The following is a 17,391-nucleotide window of genomic DNA, read 5'->3' on the forward strand; positions in this document are numbered from 1 at the left end:
AAATGCCAAGTTTCATACTAGGCACAGCGGCTTGTTGAAATCCTGCCTCTGAGCTCTTCAGTTTAAAATGAAATAGATATTAGAAACACAGAGACTGCACTGAGTGACAAAAGCTTGTAAAAGAATTTGGCTATTCGTGGCAGGGAAAGCCTCCCTTCGCAGAGGCAGACTTCTTTGGTTTACTTTGCATACTTCCATAGACTTTGTTTACTTTGCAGGAAAGCGTCCCTGCCCCTGCTGAGGAGCTTCAGCAGCCAGGCGGGGCAGCTTCAAGTTTTGCCTCTGGTCTACCCCCTCTAACTTTCCTTTTTCAGCTCTTCAGCTCCCCTGGGTGCCACCCCCTGTGGTCCCTGAATGGGGTGCTTGGGATCTTTAGGCTGTGCTGCTGGCCACACCTCCAACAGCCTTGACCCCTGAGATCAGATGCTTGGAGAAACTGAGATGCTGAAGCCACAGAGAAAGCAGCAGCATCTGAGGCCTCACCTGTGGTTGCTGTAGACAGGAAGCTCAGGAGTTGGGTGTGGGATTACCTGGAGCTAGTCTGTGAGATGCAGCCAGCAGAACTGCCTTTGTGACAATACATAAACTAGCCATTCCTCTGAGGCAGAAAGTTTCACATGGTTTCACACTGCCAGCCAGGGACCAGAACTAAAAAACAAACAAACAAACAAACAAACAAACAAACAAAAAACAAACCTAACACCTTGGTATAAATTCATAGTTTAGTAAAGGAAAGCTGATTTATTTAGAGTTCAAGTCTGTGTAAACAAACCCATTAGGACATGAATTAATAGGCCCTTAACCACCACCAATCCCTAAGGTCCCCAAAACTCAGGATTGGAAATCCCATCATTCCTCATGCTGGAAATCTCTGCCCTAGAAAGCTCCACCCCCTTAAAAAAATTCCTATATAAAGGCTGTGTTTGACCAGTTCTCTGCAGTCTTTTCCTGGGAGCAGAGGTAACCACTTTTGGATTTGCCTCTCCTCTCCTGGATTCATCTCTCCAACAAATTTCTTTTAAGAAATGTACTGCATGGTGTGACTACATTATCAGATGAAGCAAAGAAGGAGGGAAGCTCAGGCTCCAAAGCTCCTAAGCTCATCAGAGGTTGGGGTAACCCTACCCCAGGAAATGTAGAGTCTCTGCTGAGGAAGCCTCCATTCAGAGTTGTGTGGTTGCTGGGCTCCAGTGTCTCAGAATATCCTTCTCTCTCCTGGACCCCTTTCCACCAGATCAGGAAGGCCAACAAAAGATGTTTGAAAATAGTGGCCTACTGCAGGGATTTCAACTGCTAAAATAAATAAAATAAAATAACAACGAAATAATCTAATTATCTTTTATAACAAATTTCTCATTCTTCCCTAAGCTTCTGCCGTAGTTTAATCTCGATAGCACCTCTTTCTCCAGTCCCCACAGAATTTGCTGTTTCTTTTCTTCCCTTCAAAAGAGCAAGACTGAGATCCAGTATTACATCCATAAGGTGCGTTTTACTCAAATGCCGCATTGGAAGTGGGCAATCTGATTGCCTTTTTAGGTTCAAAGTAGGCTTGTTATTGTATTATGAAGAAGTGTCCCTGAACAGGTACCCAATTTGTAAGTATTTGATAGTTAAGTATCTTCTCCTACTCTGTGAATTAGGATTTCATTTGCTGCTTGATGTCCTTCGTATCATAAATTTGAATTTTAACTATTGAATTTTGGCCATTTTTTTCCTGTATTCCATATGATTTGGTGTTCTGTCAAGGAATTTTTGCCAAATTCAAGATTACAAAATTTTGTATGCCTAGCTATAATATTTATATCTCTAGTCTATTTTGAGGGTTAAAAAAAAAAAAACAACATTTTGAGGCAAAGTTTCAACTTTACTCTTGTGCATATGGTGAACATTTGTTAAAAAGATATATTTGCTATTGACAGGTCTTAGTACCATGAAGAATATTTTAAGTGTGTATGGACCTGATTCTTTCTGGAAATTCTACAAAGCCAATAGGAATGCCTGTTCTCAGTCCGTCGCTCTACTGTTCATACCACTCTTCAGTAGCCGGTTTTGAAATGGGGAAAAACGGAGCCTCTAGTTTTCTTTTCTTCAGTCATTTTGGCTTGTCTGGATTATTTCTAAATGTAGTTGCATTTATACTTGGAATCTCAGGAAGAAGGAAACTGAGACAGGAGAATCAGGTATTTGAACGTATGTGGAGACACCTTTATTCCAACATAAATTGTTCTAAAGGAAAAGATAAACTTTTTTTTTCCTCAATTTCATTTTGAATGCTCTTGTAAATATACAGAAATGTGATTTCTTTTTTTGTACTGGTTTTATGTTCTAAAACCTTGCTTAATTTAGAAATCTAACTTCAATTTTTTTAACAGAATCCTGTACACTTTCTATAATCAATAGCAAACCATATTTAACTAGAAATATTTTATGTCCTACCTTCTAATGCATATGCTATTGTTTATTTATCATATGTAATCGATATTATGCATTTGATATTGATTCTCATATATAAGATCTTATTTATTTTACATTACTTTTTTTCTCATTTCTTGTTCTTACCTAGTTGTTCTTGCGATTACAGGAGAATAGGTGACATGAGTGTTTGGCTGCGTTGTTCTTGTCTCTAGGAAGGAGGTGCAGATGTTAGCTGTAAGTCTGTTACACATTCCTTTTAGAATGCTGGGGGAAATGCTTTATTTAGAGTTGAGTATTCATACCATGAAGGAATGTTGGCTGCCTCTGACCAATGAGATTTTTTTTCTTCTTTTAATGTGCCATATTGAACTAATTCATTTTTTGATATTTAATAAGAACTTATTCCTGGTGTTTGATTTTTTTACATGCTACTGGACAGAATTTGATTGCACAATAGATACTAATTTGCTATTTTCATGCGATGCCTTTGTCTTCGTTGAGAGAGAGTTATGTTGGCATCAGGAATGCACCGTGATACATTTTTTCCTCTGTACTTTGGAAGAGTTTTGCAACACTGATGTCAATTCCTCTTCGAATGTCCAAAAGAATACAGGAGACAAAACTTGCACCTATGCATTCCATAAGTAGTTTTACTTTCTAAAACATTTGTATTGCATTTCATCTGCATAACCCCTAGATAACTGAGAAAAAAAGTGTGTAAAATTTCCTAACACACAACAAAAATCTAAAATTTCATTTTGATCTGATGTGCAGCAGACTTGTAGAAATCAGAGTATTTTTTTTAAATATCTAAGCTTTAATATCTGAGTAATTTCTCTTGCTTCTATTCCCAAATTTTATTTCTTGTATTTATGGGAACACACATGTACTTCCCAAAATACTCTTTTTGAATACATCACAAAGGCAATCATGTTCTAACCCACTTCATGAATTTTAAGACTAGGTGGCTTCCACTTCAGTGAGAGTATGCTAAATTGCTATGCTGCAGAATTTAAATTAGGCTTGGTTAAATGAGATATTTGCTATTCACAGAGCATGCTATGAACACTCTTTTTATATTTGTGGAAATTTTATTAATAGTCATTTGTGATTGTACCTGAATGTATATTTGTACACATCCAGCTGAGATTTATTTATCTTACTATGTTATATATGTAACACTAATTAATGTCACCAAAGAGCATCCGCTATTGAGACTCCAAACCAAGTATCTGTCCCTAGTCTGCTCTCCCTCTGCAATTTTATTTTGGGGAGAATTCTTTATTCGGTGTGTTCCTATGTCGATTCCCTCTCCCTCCTTTGAACTGGATAATGGGAGGTTTACTTATTTATTAAGACAAGTATTGCACTCAGCTTTAGCATTTTAAGCAAAAGGCTCTCAACCATTTTATTTGATTGCTTCATTGTATTTTCCAGTGGATTATGGAAGTTTTACTAAGATAGATGGGAGACTAAACAAAGGAGAGCAAACACAAGTGTAATACATTCTATTTAGCTCCCAGGACATTTTCTCTGCGCTTCATAAGCAGTAGAAAAGGCAATAGTCATAAAAAAACACATCTTTGCATGACACAGGTCTATATGAAAAAAGGTCAAAGTCTGACAAACTCCTATCTTGGAAGCTTCAATGATCTGGATCTCACAAAGGAAGTTGGAGAATGGGCATGAGTTAATGAAAGGAGTAAAACCAGATGCTATAAACAAAGAAGATAAGATAAGCCTCAGTAACTGACAGTCAAAGGCAAATGGTGCTAATATTTGTGAAAAATGTATAGGTAGCCACAGATTAACATACTACATGTGTGTGTTTGTGTGTGTGAGTGTACAAGGGTTTGTTTGTGTGTGTTCTTTCAGTTTCCTCTACGCCCATTTAATTTGGCTTTCTTATAAAAGATCTTCTAAAAGGACAGAGTCTAGGCAAGCTATGGGGGCTTTTTTTTTACTCGCTTCCTGGACCACACCCCCTTTTATTACTTTCTCTCTTATAAAACTGTTTTTCATCACAGAAAACTCTTTAATATCTTCTAAAATTCATGCCAGGTCCTTTGCTGGATATGTGCCACCAAATAATATGTTCTTTGGTGCCATTAACCTTATACAAATTTTTAATATTTCTTTCTATTGAGAATATAATTACGTCATTTCTACATTTACTTTTCTGTCTCCAAAGGATCCCACATACCAGTTCTTGCTTTCTTTCACATTCATGGCTTATTTTTTTCACTGTTTGTGGTTACATGAATATGAGATAGGACATCTGTGATTTCTAGGGAAGTAGTCATAGGTCATGTATAGGTATAACTGAACAATTATCATAAAGCCAGGCAATGAAGACTTTATTTTTGAGTTTCATTATCTCAAATGTTAAAGGTCACTTGTCTAGAGAATACTGTAGAAGAAGGCAAACTTCCATGCATATGCCATAATATATGTTTTGGGACTTATCCTGGATTGCTTGTCAAGCTGACATTCACCTAGATTTTATTTTTGGTGTAGAACTTCACTTCTCAACCTGTGATTGGCTACTCCTTTGTTAAACCTGTATCTTCAGTAATGTTAACATTATGATTCCCAGAAGTAGCAAAGTTACAGTCATGAAGTAGCAACAAAAATAATTTTATGGTTGGGAGTCACCATGACATGAGGAACTGTATTAAAGTGTCACAGTGTTAGAAAGATTGAGAATAACTGGTATAAAAAGAAAAAAAAGGGGGGAGGGGCAAGAGGCACAAACCAGAAACTTACTGGTGCTTCAAGAACAATGGCGCATCTTTTAAATTTATTTTGTATTCTTTACATTTCATTTATTGCAATAATTATGAAAATCATTATGAGGAGGAGGAGGGCCTCAGAGTCTAATGCTTTAGAGCTCTCCAGTGAGGTGAATATCTTGATTCAGGACTAATCTACCAATCTAGACTTGAGAACTTAAAATCCATTTCCCAAAAAGGTGGTGGTTGATCCCTTAATGGATAAGTAAAATGTACATCATCATTAGAGTTGAGATAGATACCTATCATCTTATATGCTTTTGAAACATTTTAATTAATAATTGAATATGATACACACAGAATATTTATTATATATTTTCTACTTTTTATATAAATGTGTAATTGTGTAATGTTGGCATCAAGACACAAGTTCCCAGCAGCAGAATTATCGAGCCAGAGGTAAAACAAGTTGAATTATAGCTATTTAAAATGTCCATGGATAAGCTTTGAATAACAGTAATTTATAAATAACTTCATGGCTGAAATAATCTGCTGTTAAGATTCATGCTCCATTTTGCTTTGAAACAACTGTTTTAAAAAAAATTCAATATCTGTTGGAAGAAGAAAAAAGACACTCGGATGACATGAAGTGCTTCCTGGTATTTGCTGTTATCTTAATCAATTAATTGGGAACATTAGGCATTCCTAAACTATTACAAATCACTCACATACATATTACTTTGCAGTAATGTACTACCTGTGCACAGACTAAATATGTATTTCTGGGAATTAATTTCTACAAGAAGCCAGCAATCAGGAAACCACTATGGAAATCTGACGGTTTATCTTTCATTTGAAGTGACATTGAGATTTATGTTTGCTTAGATAATAGAAATATATACTCAAATGATATTAGAATGCACAAGGAAGAGTTTGTCTCTGTGATCCCACTTAACACCTGTTAGGGAGCAGAACAGAGTTCAAGAATCAAATTCAGTCACTGAGATGAACTTACTGTTTTGTTATCACACCAATCACTCAAATTATGTTTGTTTAAGTCATAGAATTTTAAAAAGTTTTTTTCTTTATGCTCTTAGGAAAGGAAATTTAGGTCCTGAGAAGTTTTCCACTGATTATTGATGAAGTTAAAAAAAATACCTAGATGAACTTCTTACAATTTCTGTTCATAACTTAGGAGTTCCCTGACGCACAGTGCTTTGTGATTTATGTTGGACTCTGTGATGCTGAATGTCTAAAAGAGATTAGAAGGGAAGGGAAGGGAGAAGAAAGAGAAAGAAAATCAGGGGCTAAGGGGTTATTTTTAAAACAAAACATCCAGAAATGTGCTATTTTCATTTTTATTTAATATGAAAATGGAACCCAAGCTTATAGTGATAGTGGAAATAGTCATCCAACTACAAGAAAAAAATCCTAACATTAGAACCATTGCATAGCTTAAGTGTAACTGTCAGGGAATTTCTGACAGGGAACAAATGTGGCTGTCGGGGAATTTCTTCTCTGAGGATAAAAGAATGGCTAAGAAAGCTTGCATTAGGTATGGTTTCTTCTTGGAACACACATACACATGGACAGCATGGACAGACACACAGATGAACAGCACATCTTAGCTTTCTCTTTGTGTTTTCATGAGCTCCAAGCTGTGAGGACACAGTGAGGACACTGCCTCTGTCTAAATTACTGAATGTTACAATCCTCATGTTTACTTACTACTTCATAGTTAATGTGTGCTGAATGACAATTGTTGTCTAAATATGCCCTTCAAGTGCTGATGTTGCTGCCTTGTGTGTGTGTGCTTTGTATGTGTGTGTGTGTGTGTGTGTGTGTGTGTGTGTGTGTGTGTGAGAGGGGGGGGGAGAGTGTGTGTGTGTGTTTGTGTGTGTGTGTGTGTGAAGTTGGTGGACATGCACATCTGTGCCCGTCTTTGTGGGGGTCAGAAGTCACCTTAGGGTATCATTTTGCAAATTCATTTTCTTGGTGTTTTTGGTTTTTCACTAAAAACTGGGGCTGGCCATTGAGATGTGGCTGACTGATCAGTGATCCTCAACATTCCTCTTGTCTCCATTTTTCCCAATTCTGAGAGTACAAGCTTATGCCACCATGCCCAGATTTTTTCATGGTTTTTAATGATCAAAGCATTGTTCTCATCTTTGAATAATAAGTGCTTTACCCACAGAACTATCCCCAAGTGAAGAACTTTCCTTTTTGTAAAAAAAAAAAAAAAAGTTTTCAAAGTTTGTTTAGAGGACAGGAGTTCCACAAGTAGAACAACAAAACCAAAAATTCTGGGCAGAGGGGTCTTTTCTGAGACTGATATTCCAACCAAGGACTGTGCATGGAGATAACCTAGAACTCCTGCACAGATGTAGCCCATGGCAGTTCAGTGTCCAAGTTGGTTCCATAGTAATGGAAACAGGGACTGTATCTGACAGGAACTGACTGGCCTGTTCTTTGATCACCTCTACCTGAGGGGGGAGCAGCCTTACCAGGCCACAGAAGAAGACAATGCAGCCACTCCTGATGAGACCTGATAGACTAGGATCAGAAGAAAGGAGAGGGGGACCTTCCCATCAGTGGACTTGGGGAGGGACATGGGTCGAGAAGGGGGTAGGAAGGTGGGGTTGGGAGGGGAAAAGGGCGGGAGCTACAGGTGGGATACAAAGTGAATAAACAGTAATTAATTAAAAAGAAAAAGTATACAAAAAATCATGAAGGCATTTCTCTTTGAATTCATATTTTATTATTGCAAGCAGCGAAACAAAAGAATAAGAGGGTGAGAACCTGAGAAGGATTCAGGTGTGAGGTGGAGTTACTGGAGGTGTTAGAGAAAGGAGAAGGAAGGGAGCAGGTGAAGTAAATATTGCTCACATATGTTAAATTCTCAAAAGAAAATAATAATACATCTAAATCAACAAAGATTATAATATGACTTCTTCAACCCCAGTTCTCCTTGGATTCTTACGTATTGTCCAGCTGGTGTTTCCCTTTAGGCTTTTACCTTCCCTGATTCTGATTTAGACAAGGCTCATCTTCCAGTGCACTAGCTATTCGTTCACAGCATTGTCAGCTTTAGGGCTCTGAATTATACAAGCAATCATAGTAATAAATATTTTTAGAATGCTGTGAGATAGTCTCATAAAAAGTGTTATTTTTTTTCAGTCTATCACATTATAGTTAGCACTGGTGTATCAGCAAACGAATAGGGCAAAAATAATTTCTAATATAATTTAACATGATGATATAACATATTATTCTCAAATCATTGAACTGTACCATTAATTGATTGTGTACACACAAACCATTATTTGTTTTGAAGGAAACTATAATGAGCTCTACACAAACTACTATTATTAAATATTAGACAGTCTTCAACACTACAGTTATTGAATATGGAGAGGCATGCAATTTACGTACAATCCTTTCTCAGCAGTCTGTTAAATATTGATAACATTTATCCATATATTCAGAAATTCTTATTGTCATGCTGATCATATAGCTATGAAAAAAAGTTATTGTCTATGGTCATTTGAGCTGGTAGTAAGTACCTTTTTTCTAGGAATTCATTCTTTCAGTGTTGATAAAATTTCTTGTTGTACAATTCCAAAGCTTTGTTACTCCATAGTATGTCAGGAGGCTAACCCTGACTTGCATATTGAAACTTTTCCATTAATGCTCTACTTTAAACTCTTTCTTTTACTAGAACAAGGATGCCAACTTTATTCACTAGACTCACTTCCAAGTGCAAAACATACTTGCATACCTCTTCAGCATTGCTTAGAAAGCATTACAACTTGCAGGAAAAACTGGTAGAAAAGTTTGAGTATGTTTTTTTGAGAGAATATATGTGTCTGTATGGAAACGTCACCCGACAGTGACAAACACGATGGCTGACAGCTGAGGCAGGAAGTAGGAAGTGTATATCCAGCAGGCTAAGCAACTGTGGCATAGAGTCAGACATGGGAGATTTAACCAATAAATGTGAGGAGGATGGACACATCGTGCCTGAGCTCAGGTAACCAGCCACATGGCAAAATATAGATTAGTATAATGGATTATTGTAATTTATGAGCTAGTAAGAGAAGAGCCTAGCTAAGTGGCCTAGGTATTTGTAAATAATTATCTTGAGTCTCATGAGTCATTATTACAGGAATTTCAGTGTGGGAGGAAAAACCTCCCATAACATGTATTGCCCCACGTTTGAATTTGGATAGGCAATACTGAAGATTTAAAAACAACTATAATTGATAAAAAATGATAGCTTTGTGCAAAGTTCATGCTTGTTGTTTATTAGTGGAGAAGCAGACTTGATATCTGCTGTAAGGAAAATACTCAAAACTAACTACTAAAATTTCATTAAATTTTTTTTCACTAATATCATATCCTATTAATATAGCCATATTTTTGTATTAAAAAAGTGTTCCAAATTTAGTGTCTGTCTTAGAGGGTTGTGTTAAATCATGCATCAAAAGCTATTCTGAGGCACTGCACAGAGTGACTGGAAATGATATTTAGAACTGGCCAGCTTCCTTGTCTGAGCACATTCTTCCCTTACAACATATAAATTAGATACAAAATACAGATTTAGACACTGTTTATGCTGACAATTACAAGCTATATTTAAAAATCCAAAAGGAAATAATTTTTAAGACAAAGTCATTCTTGTGAACTCACAGCATTTAGACTTACATGCATTAATATATACCATGCATGTTCCTACCTACATTAAATTTTAAAAAGTTAAATATTCAGAAAGTCATGAGTTTATTCAATGCCGAATTTTGTGGCAATAAACTTTGTTTACTGGAAAAACTGTTGGTGAAAGAAGAATGTTTCAAATGTCTGTTTTATCATTCATTAAATCTGAGCTCTTAGAGATATTTTTTTCCCGCTTTTAATTTTGTTTCCTCTGATGTGAAATGGGGGTAGGAAGTCCTGCACAAAGGGGTTTTCATGAGGAGTAAATGAAATGGTATCTGTAAAATTATCTGCAGAGGAAATGGCTCATTATAAGAACTCAACAAATGTAAGCCTCCTCCACTCATGAATTGCAGAGAAATCGATACCTTATATAAGACATGGCTTCTAGCTGAGTGAATATACTGTCTACAGATATAAAATCATAGGAGAGTCATAGGAGAAACTCAACAGCTACTGGGAGAAGTATGAAATATTCTCACTTTACGCTTACCTGAGAGGTGAAAGAGTCCCTCTGTTTCAAGGATTAAAGAAGAAATAATTCTAGAATAGTTTTGATTGCTCCTCTGATGGGATGTACAGTAATGGATGAGATTTGGAAAGGTAAAAATTAGTAAGAGCTGGAGTCTCACAGATGTAAATTGAGACCTTGTTTTGGGTTTCTTATATAATTTTCCAATAATTTTTACCTACTAATAAAGCCTATTTTTCCCTTCCAAAGGAAGAAAGCATCTGTTTTTCATGAGGGTTAATAGTAGAGAAGACCTTGGTAAATATCACATTCACAGCTAAGTTCATTAAAACAGAGACAAAGCCCGGAAAAGCCAGCAGAGGCTTCCTGCTGACAGCACACCTCTGCTGATCTGATTGGGCCTTGTCTCCAGCCCTCCCTCAGGACAACCTTGCCTAATGACATTAGAAAAGCCATCCTATCTCCAATCTTAGTTTCATCATCTGTATGAGAAGCCAATTACCATTCAGGCTCTAAGAATTCCTTCCATTTCTAGTACACTTTTAGGACAAGCCTGACTCTTTTATTGCCAGAAACTCTTGGGTATCTAGTGAGCTGTGAAAAGGAAACCATTAGAAACTGGAGCACAGGAGAGAAGGTGGGATGATGAGATGAACAGACACAATGGGGAGCACTTAATAAGAACCACCATGAGTCAGAAAACTAAATTCTAAAACCATGAAACTACTTCCAAATGAACAGAAATAAATTTAAGTCTATGTTATGATGGTCTTCAGCACAGTGAGCCAAACATGTTTCCTCTGTGTTTTGTGATAGCTACTGAACAGCTTGCATTACAGCTTTCTAGTTCAATTTTAAATAAAGCTCATACTTTTTCATGTTAGGGTCCTGTTGTCTTGCTTGTGAGAAGCTTTATAATATTGGTCAAACATTTTGGCAGATTTAACCTATTCAGCTTCAGAAGAATAAGTCAGAAGTTCTCTTACTTCTTACTTGTTAGAACATACCAAGAACTTTCTATCAATGCTCACCCAACAACCATAGGTATTTTTCCTCCAGATAAAAAAGATTAAGCTTTTATGTGCTTTATTTCTAAATTTTATGTTCTCCATATAGCCTGTAAAACATATAAAATGCTGTTTTCTTCCTATGTGGAGTGTATTCAGTTAACCGAGAGAAAATGAAAAATTCACTGAATCATCAAGAATTTTTTTTGAAGATTTCAAGGACAACAATATCTAGCTTTGCAAGAGACAAGCTTTTAGAACAGGTCAATGGTTTGCATAATTTTAAATGTAAATCTGATAATTATTGAGGCTCCTGATTGAGTCAAAACTCTCCCAATTATGGTTTCATTCTTAGAGATAGGATTACTGACTATAAAACCAATGGCTATAAATTTCTAAGGAAACATAAGGATAAAAATCTCATGGTATGCACTTACTTATAATTGCATATTAGTGGTATAATATAGAACTGCCATACTAAAATCGACAGAACTAAAGAAGCTAGACACTAAGGAGGACCGTGAAAAGGCTCAAATCTCATTCAGAATGGCAAATAGGAAAGACACTAGAAGAAGTAGAGAACAGGAAACTTTAGGGTCCTCTGAAAGGCTCCACCCAACAGGGAATCTAAGCAAATGCTGAGACTCACAGTCAAACTTTGAGCAGAGTGCAGGGAGTCTTATGAAAGAAGAAGGAGGGGCAGATATAAAGAAGTGGAGGGAACAGGATCCCCACAAGTAGACCAACAATGCTAAAAAATCTGAGCCAAGGGGGTCCTGCAGAGACTGATGCACCAACCGAGGAGCATGCACAAAGCCCACCTAGACTGCCTGTTTAGATGTAGCCAATTGGTAGCTCAGTCTCCATGTGGGTTGGAGTAAGGAAAGCAGGGGTACCTCTCTCATAAATTCTATTGCCTGCTTTTTGATCACTTGTCCCTGGTGATACGGTCTTGCCAGGCCACAGAGGAAGAGGATCCAGGTAGTCATGATGACATTTGATAGGCTATGGGCAGATGGCAGAGGAGAACTTCCCCTTTTAGTGGACTAGGGGAAGGGGATAGAGGAAAAGAGAGAGGGAGGGTGTGAATGGGAGGAGTTGAGGGATTGGGCTTCAGTCTGGATAAATAATGAATAAATTGAGAAAAAAAATAAATTAAAAAAATCACCCTTATTGGTCAATTCATTGTGAAATGTCTGTTTATTTGTTGCTTAGGCCACAAGTTTTGTAACCTTTTAGGTTACCATCACTTATCCTTACGTTGGCCACTCCAAAGGTGCATACTCTATTCTTTTTACATCTTCTTTATTCAGTCATTTGGAATAGACTCAACAACCCAGTAGCTAATAAAGAAAGCTGATTATGTCTCTTCTCATACAGTTTACCTGAATTGAACAGATTGTTCTAGTAGGTTAGTTGTTCTCGGTACAATTAATCAAGAGCAAAAGTACTTTTTATTCACTAAAAGCCATCAAAACAAGGATGTCATTATTTTTTATGTTCATCAGCACATCCTGTATTCAGATGATGAACAAAACAGAGATCATGAAAAAGAAATAGTCATTTCTTTTCAGACATAATCACAGACACGGCATACATAACGTATCCTAATGAAAGTCTTTTGTACAGACTATTGAAACAAATGATTATGTGAGGAAATCTACATTGGACTTATGAATGTTCAGAGACTGTGTGGACAGGTACCTAGACCATGGATCTGTCAAATACAATGCCAACAGCCAGACATGGAAGTAAGGCCAGTGTGGATCACATGTTTCCTACAAGTGCTCCAGAAAATGCCGAGCTCATCATTACCTTCCAAATTATTCAGTAAGATAAACCACACAGCATATCTCGGACCACAAAGAAAGAAGACTGGGGAAGACTGTGCTTATAAGCAGCGAAACTGTCTGACTACAAAGGATGTCAGACTTTCTATACTACATATTCATTGTTATTAGTAAAAGTCCTGGGATTATTCTGAAGTGAGAAGGATAGAAAGATGTATTTTGATGTAAGTTTAAAATACTGAAATGAATTAGTCACTTTGAAAATAGTGGAAAATTATGTGTAAGAAGAAGAGAAAGTACACAGAAAAACACAATATTTGAGAATGAAGTAGTTCCTGCAAGGGATACTCAAAAATTCAAGTTCTTTACTGTGGTAGTGAGGAACAGAGAATGGAAACTGAGCTTACTTAGCAAAGTGACATAAGGCACAATGAGGGATGAGGATATGATTTGGTCTTTGGGTGCGATTCATATCATGGTTTATTTGTGAATACAAAGTACAAATAGTATGCAGAAAGAGAGGGAGGCTCTGGAGCCTTTTGAGCATTTGATAATCCATTTTGGAACATACGGGGTCATGTGTCTACTAGAAAAATCACAGACAGGGTCCAACTACATGAAGTATTTATGTGTAAATATATATCACATAAATCTATGCATGCTAACAAAAAGTTTATGCAAATTGGCATTTCCTATGTTCACCGTACCGTTGTAGCACAGGCTTTCCAAGTTAACCTATACTGTGTTATGGTGTCTTGTCTTCTTTTTTTTTTGTATCAGTACTTTTGAACTTGGATTCATAATTACTTAAAAGTTTTTACTTGAACATGAATAACTTTATGATTACTTAACAGTTAATCTGATGACTAACATGTCTACTCAATGCCTCATGGACAAGTAGTACATAATATGTAGGTATGCAGCACAGAAATAATTTATATATTGGGTAAGGCAGGGAAAGACATTTGTGATGTTATCAGACAGTGTGTGATACCTAACTTATGTGTCGCTTATTTGGAAATTTATGTTTAGTATGTTCAGAAAGTGTTCATTTCATTTATTTTGAACCATGGAAAGTAAATGGGAGTGAAGCCAAGAAAAGTATGTGCGGATATATTGTATCTCTGACAGTTGACAGTACAATGCAACAGCAACTGGAGATATTTTAGCCTTGAGATGTGAATCGTCTTTGCACTGGCTGTGTACTTCAACAGGAAGCCTTTCTTTTTTACATCATCTTACCATGTTATCAGGTTAGTAATTGTTTTTACCGTATAATATTGCTATGATAAATTAATCACAAAAAGCTTGTGTTGTCAGACCTGCCAGATTTAAGATGTTTTCATAATATGCACATTTTACTTTTGAAACTGTGTTAGTTTAGTTAGAAGGAAGAGTCACAGCCCTGACTGTTCATCCAAACACCTGAAAAGTGCTCTGTGTTATTGATTTCAAACATGACCCCTGGAGCACAGTTTCTAATAAAAAATTAATTCAGGTCAAATGTACAACATTATGTTTTCTAATATCTAATATCTGCCTTATAAAAAATTAAAAGAGATAGATGAAATTAATTTTAATTATGTATTTTATTTAAACCAGTATATTGTAAATTATGAACTTTCTTATTGTTATTGTATGTTTTTAAAGTTGTTTACTCTGGGAAAGTTTTAAGGAGAGTATGACAGACGTTAGGCAAGTGGTTGCAATGGAAGAGGCATGAACTCAACTCTAAGCATGCCAAAGTTAATTGGGCTGTGCAGTCAATTAGACTGAAAGATTCAGCAGAATCCACCATGGTTCCTCTACCATGGTAGAGGAACTCTTGTTAAGCTTACTCAACAGAATTCTGACTAAAATATAGAAGGTGATTTGATCAGACATTAAAGGTAGTGTGATATCAAGGGTAAGGCAATTCTTGTTTGTTGTTCTTGGATTTGACAGGCTAAAGAAAGATCTCAAGAACCTGGCCTAATTGAAGAGAGATCAACAGAAACTGTTTCACAGTGGCTCTGGGAGCAACTTTGTCAGTTTGTCAAGTCATTTCACAGTAAATATGTTTGAAATCGTGTATATTTTATCTTCATATTATATGTAAGTTTGGAATGACCATCTTTCCCACATCTAAAGCTTAGCAAGGCTAGTGGCTAGTAGCTTGAGTAATGCAGGCCCAGAAGCAGCATTCACCTTATCTACAGAATCAAAACAAAATCAGGCATAATTACTTTTCTCTTGCCTTGTTTGTTGAGTTTTGGAGTGACATACAATGCATCCAGATTTGAGAATGAGATTTAAGGCTGCCTGGCTCCATAATGTGTTATTTATTGTTGCTTTTCTTAACCTCTGGGTTTGGTGTGATCCATAAGAAAATAAAAAAAATAAATAAAAATTAAATAAATAACAACAACTAAAAAAACCCTTCATTGATAATTTACCATTACACGTTCGTCTTTCTATCATGATTACAATCATCCCAGAACTTAGAAAACATATGAATTGTATAAGAACGGACTAATATCTCCATGAATAGTCCTTACCAGGCCACAGAAGATAACAATGCAGCCAATCCTGATGTGACCTGATAGACTAAGATCAGAAAGAAGGAGAGGAGGACCTCCCCTATCAGTGGACTTGGGGAGGGGCATGTGTGAAGAAGGGGGAGGGAGGGTGGGATCTGGAGAAGAGGAGGGAGGGGCTTATGGGGGGATACAAAGTGAATAAAGTGTAATTAATAAAAAAATGACTGCAAAAAAAGAATGGATTAATATAAGAAAATGCAGGACAATCTTTGGAATCAGTGTTCCCTAAATTTTTAACTCTGGTAATGAATCCCATTGATATTTAAAACCAAGCATATGTTTCCACAAAGTAAAGTGAAATAGTAGTTGTGAGAAAAATATAATTTGAATAAAATCCACTGAAAGATCTCAAAGGCCAACCCCTAATTACATCTTGGATATTTTAAATTTCCTTTTGGATACATTTCATAGGAACACAAGCTGCAGTTGCAGTGTGCCCTGTCTCTGAGCCTTCTAAAGCATGTGCTAATTATTTCAGGATAAACTGGACTGTGAGAAAACATCAAATGGAACCTGTCTTTTTTGCATCTGAGCTGGAGTTACATTTCCCAACAACCAGCACAAAGGCTATTTTATTTGTGGGCAGCTTCAAGCCTTAAAAAAAAAAAAAATCACAAGAAAATATAACCGTACACAAAAGCCATTAGTATTCTATAGGGAGGAATTGTGGTTTGTATTTGAGACAGCTCACATAAAATTCAAGGTCTTAATACTCCTTTGAGGCCTCCCAGGGCCCAGAGTGACTCTTGAAAAGGCTTTTATTTCTTCAACATATGTAAATTGCAAAGGGTGAAGTCACTGTGATTTAAAGCTAACATCTTCTTAAAAGCTCAAAGGAGACAAAGGTTTTATTAAGTGAAGTGGTAGAGGAAATTGACATTCCAACATTTCAATATAATGTGATCATGAAGATGGAAAATAATATTTAGTGAAATTAAAAGTTCAGGCTCAGAATGTACATTACTCTCAATCCACAGCTGATTCTTTCATTTAATTTACCTTGCATGTGTCTCTCTTTCAAGGGAATTCTCAAACAAGATCTGTTGAATAAAAGGACATTAATTTTATGGCATGGGCGGTCACACTTTTTCCAATATGTTTGCCTGATTGGGAGAATACATAAAGTTTTATTGAGCACACATAAAGTTTTCAACAAACTTTAATTGTCACTTGGTGCACAATAATCATCAACAGTGCTGATAGTTTAACAAGTAGGAAGAAAAAAATAACATTTGTCTTTATGAAGGTTTGGGTGATGATGTATAGGTATTGATAATTGTGGCACACTATTTAAAAAAAAAGACACTTAGCAGAGAATAATTTATTTGGTCCCATGGTTTCTGAAGGCTCAGAAAATCACAGTGGAGATGATGTGACTGAGGAAATCAGCTAGCAGCATGGTAGGAGTAGTATCACAAAATAATGTTTACATTTTAAGAGCTCTCTTTTTCCGTTGTGTATTCCATCAAAGCCCTAACAAATAGGGAGATGCTGACTCCATTCAAACATCTCTCTCTTACTTAAGTAACATTGTATATGTATCTTGACAGAAGTTGTATTAGTGTACTGGATTAACCTAGAGTTCTCTTCATCCAATTACATTGACAGTCCAAATGTACCATTTGGATTGAGAGATAAACAGGTAGGTAGACAGATCCACCTATGAACCATTTTCACTGAAGG

At 36.4% G+C, this 17,391-nt stretch overlaps 1 long non-coding RNA gene across 2 annotated transcripts; it reads left to right on the forward strand.

The window, feature by feature from the left end:
* The first annotated feature begins 2,057 nt into the window (after window positions 1–2,057).
* LOC132657020 (uncharacterized) lies at window positions 2,058–15,424 on the forward strand. 2 transcript variants are annotated; one of them, XR_009594864.1, is made up of 4 exons: window positions 2,058–2,180; window positions 2,582–2,649; window positions 14,261–14,382; window positions 15,074–15,424. It is a non-coding gene; the product is annotated as an uncharacterized LOC132657020 (long non-coding RNA). The 2 variants fall into 2 exon arrangements; XR_009594863.1 differs by having other exon boundaries at window positions 2,066–2,190.
* The last annotated feature ends 1,967 nt before the right edge of the window (window positions 15,425–17,391 follow it).

This window comes from Meriones unguiculatus, chromosome 10 (assembly GCF_030254825.1).
Source record: "Meriones unguiculatus strain TT.TT164.6M chromosome 10, Bangor_MerUng_6.1, whole genome shotgun sequence".
Taxonomy (NCBI): Eukaryota; Metazoa; Chordata; class Mammalia; order Rodentia; family Muridae; genus Meriones; species Meriones unguiculatus.